At 31.9% G+C, this 6,000-nt stretch overlaps 1 long non-coding RNA gene across 1 annotated transcript; it reads left to right on the top strand.

Moving 5' to 3' along the window:
* The first annotated feature begins 2,240 nt into the window (after nt 1–2,240).
* LOC127719038 (uncharacterized) lies at nt 2,241–4,377 on the top strand. Its single transcript, XR_007990127.1, has 3 exons — nt 2,241–2,406; nt 3,423–3,483; nt 4,054–4,377. It is a non-coding gene; the product is annotated as an uncharacterized LOC127719038 (long non-coding RNA).
* The last annotated feature ends 1,623 nt before the right edge of the window (nt 4,378–6,000 follow it).

Consider the following 6,000-nt stretch of genomic DNA (forward strand, 5'->3'; position numbering starts at 1 on the left):
CTCTCTGCACATAATAAATGTATATCGCCGTATGTTTTGTTCTAATTTATAGATATTTCAGATTTACAGTCTTTGGAAATGTCACCACTTTGCAGATCCTCATAATAATGATCGAACAACAAGTGCGGAAAATTTTTCCGGAATTCCGAAACCATTAGAATTAAAATAATATCCGACTTGAATGGCTGTACTTTAGTACTACATATTGTCATCAAGATTGATACAGTAACCCCAAAATATAAGCAAGATTTTTTTCGCAAAATCAGCTGTTTTCTTTAAGCAATCGTCCGGGACAATCGTATACCCCGTTCACACTATGCATTTTTAAACCGGGTTCGACCCGAATTAATTAATCCGGATTAAATTCCAATAGTGTGAACACGTTAAACTGGGGCGAACCCGGATTAGAATTACCCCTCATCTGAGGTGGAGTTAATGTGGGGCGAACCCGGATTAGCTACCCCACATTCTAGTGTGAACGCAAAGTGGAGTTAATGTGGGGTTATTGTCATAGCGTTACGTGACGTTTTCTGTCGTCTGTCATTGCCAATATCAGGATAGCCATGGATGCCGAACAATATAATTCTTCAAAAAAGCGAGGTCTATCCTGGAGTGACCAGGAGACGAAGGCTTTACTTTCAACGTGGGGAGAAGGAAGAATTCAGTCAGAATTGGACAATTCAACAAGAAACACCCATGTATTTTCTTCAATTATAAGAACAATGGGCGGCTTGAGGAATCTTCGGACGGCACCGGAATGTAGACAGAGAATTAAAACTCTTAAAAGAAACTGCTTTAAATAATGCAAAAAACAGCAACAAATTGAGTGGAAATGGCAGAACAACTTGTAGTTATTATGATGAACTTGAGGAAATTTTAGGAGGGCGCCCGGCAGTAACTCCACCAAAAGTTAGAGACTCCTCTGAAAACCATAGCCCGAGAAAAAATTCTTCTGTTGAAAGATGCAGTGAGCCGGAAGATGAAGATGGTGATATGGACAGTATTTTTCAACAGCCATCCACTAGCTGTTCTTCTGCATGTTCTGTGACCATGGTACCAGCAACCGTTAAACCGATTGCAGACGTAAGTATAAAACAATACGGTTGTACATGTAGTATATTCCACTGATATTTTATTCCCATTAATCTGCATGTAACACACCGAAATTTCATTAGGGAAGCGTACAGTATTAGTGCGATTGTTCAGAACAAATATAGCGAATAAATAAGTTTAGCTTAGTCACAAAATTGTTTATGAAATATGCTCAGTATAATAGATCAGTATAATGGAATACACTATCCGCATCTAATTCGAATTTGTTCCTTTCATCACCGATTTCATTCCTACTTTTACATGTTAAATTTCCTCTACCATTTTCTACATCCGATTTTAGTTTTTTAACATCTTTTAGTATTTAGTATTGTACAAGTACACCAATCAAATATGTCCATAGACATCTTTATGTTTAATATGGACCAGAAACACGAATCAACACACCACATTTTGGCTATGATTTTTGCATTTTTCTTTACATTAATCTACATCAGTACATGCATGTACATGCATGCTAGCTTAATAAACGTATTTACACTTTTGGTATTTAGCTATATTTTGCCTCCGAATGACCTTAGATCTACTCCGAATCACCTTTTGACGTCAGACAACAATCACTTTTTAATTGTGACATCAAATGTTTTGAATTATGATGTCAAAGTTTACGGGAACCTGTGTGATTTTACGTAATGGCGGACAAATTTGCATACAAGTGTATATACGTCTATTTTTAATGATTCAGCTGTATAGCTTTAAGGACATATCATCATGAACATAAAGGTTTAGGTCAAGAAATGTTCAGAGATATTTAAAACATTCAGTGTGGCTGATTTGAAATGTTTGACACTTTTTGTCTAAATGTCAGCCAAATTTGTCCAAAATGTCTGATAATTTCATAAAAATTTGTTAAAATTTATGCTTATAGAAGTGTGTTTTGACTGACCAGATTTGAAAATATAGTGACAGTCCAAATGTCAAGTACAAAAAGTCTTTTCAAGAACTCTGAATTGTTTATGGCTGAACTGGTTTACAAAATAAGATGGGTGTCTCTAATCATTTAAATACACAGGCATATGAATATGGAATGACCATTGGACAGGTCAACACTAGCATAAAAAGCTACAACATACATTTTTATGCTAATGTTGTCAATAAATGAAAATGAATAAAGGTTTGCATAAATTCACTCAATATTTATCAGTATAATATGCAAATCATATAAAAATTATGATGCTATAAACATGATAAAACTTCTCATGGTTAATGAATAACATTTATTTATATTTGTAGTCCCAGATTGAGAAAGACACATGTTTACCACAGATGACTCACATATCAAGAGCAGAAAGAAAGGTATATTAATCTTGTTAATTGATTTAGTAATACTTGATCTAAATTTCATGCTTAACAAGACCCCCTATTTCCTTCTAAAAAAATCTCCAAAACTAATGAATTGTTAAAAAAACCTATTCAATGAAAGTTTCACTTTTATTACATACATGTAAAATTGAGAATGGAAATGGGGAATGTGTCAAAGAGACAACAACCCGACCATAGAACAGACAACAGCAGAAGGTCACCAACAGGTCTTCAATGCAGCGAGAAATTCCCGCACCCGGAGGCGTCCTTCATGTAATATACTTGAGCAATGATGGAAAATTCTATAATCATATATTCATGCTTAACAAACGACAAAGTGATCAAGGAGTAACTGTCCCCCATGATTTCTTTCTCAATAATTTATGATATATGTATTTCTGTCTTTTTCAAGTGAACTGAATTGTATATGTATATAATAGATATCATATGCAAGTATGAAAATGTCAACATCACAAAAAAATAATAAAATCATGAACAAATATTGAATATTTCAGATAACCAATAACTAATTTGTTCATGATTTTGCTATTTTTTGGTGGTGATGTACACTTTTACATGTTTTAATCCTGCATATTATATTTTGTATTGTACTGAATCATAATTATATGATCCATCACCTTGTATGATCATTTAGCATTGGCTATAATCATGATTTTTTTTAAACATTGTACATATTAATATACATGTATGTATTAAAAAAATGTGGTAAGATTGCCAGTTAAACAACTATCAATCCAAGACTCAATGTTGTTGATGATAGCAATTTTGGGTGATGGTACAGTAGTCAATGTAGAGTATAACTTCACACTGGATAATAAGCTTTAAAGGGTTATGAAATGACCAGTGTACAGCAATTTAGACCAGAAAACAAATGATCATTTCTACAAACCAATTAATAAAAAAACAAATTTTAAATATATAGTAACAAGAGACATCCAATAAAAAACAGTTGACCTACAAGTAGATTGAATGGTTACTTTTTATTTCAGAAAACAGATGAACGAAAGAGAAAAGACTAGAATGACCCTGAATGTAGAAAAAAACAGGGAAGTAAGTATTAAGCAAACAGGCCCTTTCTTCTACTATTACATACAATGTATGTATGCTTAGTCCATGTAGTTGTACCATTGATAATACCATTAGTTGAAAACAAGAAATGAAAAGACTCATATTTAGACTCAGAAACAGGTTCCAGTACACAAAAAATGTATTTTTTTTAAGAAAATAAGAAAATGTGGTATGATTTATAACATAAACATAACCTCAGTGCTACTGGAGATGTGCAAATTATATCTCATCATTAAAATTCAAAATCTGATACAAGTGTTATTTTAAAAGCTGAATAAACACAACATAGCAAGCTAATGACCTTGACATCATTTTCATGGTTCATTGGCTAAATATTATTCCTTGAATTTTATGTTGATTTTTTTTATTAATTAAAGAATTAAAAATACTGAAAAAATATTAAATTTGTGAAAGAAAAACACACATGTTAGCAGTTGAATGTTGTTTTGGTCACATAAAGAAAATTTTCAATATGCTATTAAATTCATGGATTAGTTCTAAAATATGAAATTTTCAATTTGATTTTTAATAGTAACTTTTATAATTTTATAGCCTCTGGGAAAATCAGAAAAAGTGATGAGAGCCTTATGGCTATGTTAAAAGAACAGCAAAAAGAGTTTTTATCAAATGAATCAAAGAGATGGGAGGAAGAAAAGGCTCGAGAGGAGAAAATGAGAAAAGAGGACAAGGAACATGAGCTGAATCTATTTTCTATGTTTGCTACAATTCTTAAAGGACAGCCATCATCCCAAATTACATCATGTCATGCATCATCAGTATCGTCATTCCCTTCTTCATCATTCCAGGATTCAACATTCCAGGCTTCACCATTACATTCTACATCAACATCATCAACATAACACAGACCAACCTCAAATGTTAATAATGCTTCTTTCCTTCCAGAAGCATCATGCAGTAATATGAGCTTCTTGAGAATGCTAAATAATGATGACTGTTTTTAGCTGTTAATTTCAATTTATACCAAGTTAGTGTTTTTTTTTCAATCCATATATTTTAATTTTAACTTTAAATTTTAAGATCTAGATGAAAGAACATTTATTTATGTTTGTGAAAAGAAATATTGTTCCTCTAAATTTCTTTGTAAAAATTGTAAAAATTGGAATAGAAGGATATGTCCTAATAAAAACTTATCGTTTTTTTTCTCTTTATTAATGCTGTCTCCCCTGCAACAGAGGTTGCAGAAAGTGAGACTTAGATGACAGGGTTATTTGCACTGGACCTTAGATCTTAATATTTCAAAAGGTAAAAGGCCTTGATGCTTTATACTTTGTATATAGATATCTTATGTTATGACTTTTCCGTTGGTCATATGACTATTGTCCTTGACCTAATTTTCATGGTTCACCGATTTCTTTAAAAGAAAGTTAAGATTCTTTGTTATAATATTAATTTCTCTTTTTCTTTAACATATAGGATAACTATATTTGGTATGTGCAGTTTTATCTCAGATACAATAAGCAGCTGTCAATTATATTTGGTGTTTGGAAATACCCGGAATTGTTGTTCTAAGGTGTACATGAATCATCTGACCTTAACCTCATTTTCATGGTTCGTTTGTCAATGTTCATTTTTTCTTGTTCAGTCTCTTTTTTAGATACATTACTATAATGAATAGGTATTCTATATTTGGTCTATGAAATGATTTTAAGATGTACAGGTCTATCTTGTGTCATCTTACCTTAAAATAATTTTTCTTTGTTCATTTGTAAAAGTTAGATTTTCAGTATGAGGTTTGCTTCATAAGTGTTAAATGTGAATACAGAAACAATGCCGTCATCTCTTTAGACTGAACAAAAAAAAAAGAATCTGTCTTTCTCACTTCATTGACAGAATGCAGAAAAATGGGGATGTTTATCCTATAAATCTTAATATTTTAAAATTGATAACAATATTATCATATCTTGTATATGGATGAACTATTGTAGCTTAATTTGAAGCTTCAGTATAGCATATAGTTTTTATTAGTCCCCTACCAAGGAAATTGAAGGGAACTTTAGGTTTGCACTCTGTCTGTTGGTCTGTCATGTAAATCAGCTTTCCACACTTTTTTTTGTCATGCTTCAAGATATTGGTTTGATATTTGGTATATAGTTTAACCATGACAAGTTACAGATCAAGTTCTACTTTTGTTCCGGTCTGATGAATTTTTGCAGAGTTATGGCCCTTGGATTTAGAAAAATCACATATAAAGTGATAAGTTTTTAGCACTTTTTTCGTCATGCTTGAAGATAATGACTTCATATTTGGCAGATAGTTTAACCATGACACGTTATAGATCAAGTTAGAATTTTGTTCCGGTCTGATAATTTTTTGAACTTAGAAAATCCACTCAAATAGTTGGTTTTCCACATTTTTTTGTTAATGCTTAAAGATATTGACTTGAAATTTGGCTGATAGTTAAAACATGACAAATTACATGTGTGAATTGTGTTCTGGTCTGATGATTATTTTCAGAGATGGTCCTTGGACTTGTTGAAA

The sequence above is a fragment of the Mytilus californianus genome, unplaced genomic scaffold, assembly GCF_021869535.1.
Source record: "Mytilus californianus isolate M0D057914Y unplaced genomic scaffold, xbMytCali1.0.p SCAF_10, whole genome shotgun sequence".
Lineage (NCBI taxonomy): Eukaryota > Metazoa > Mollusca > Bivalvia > Mytilida > Mytilidae > Mytilus > Mytilus californianus.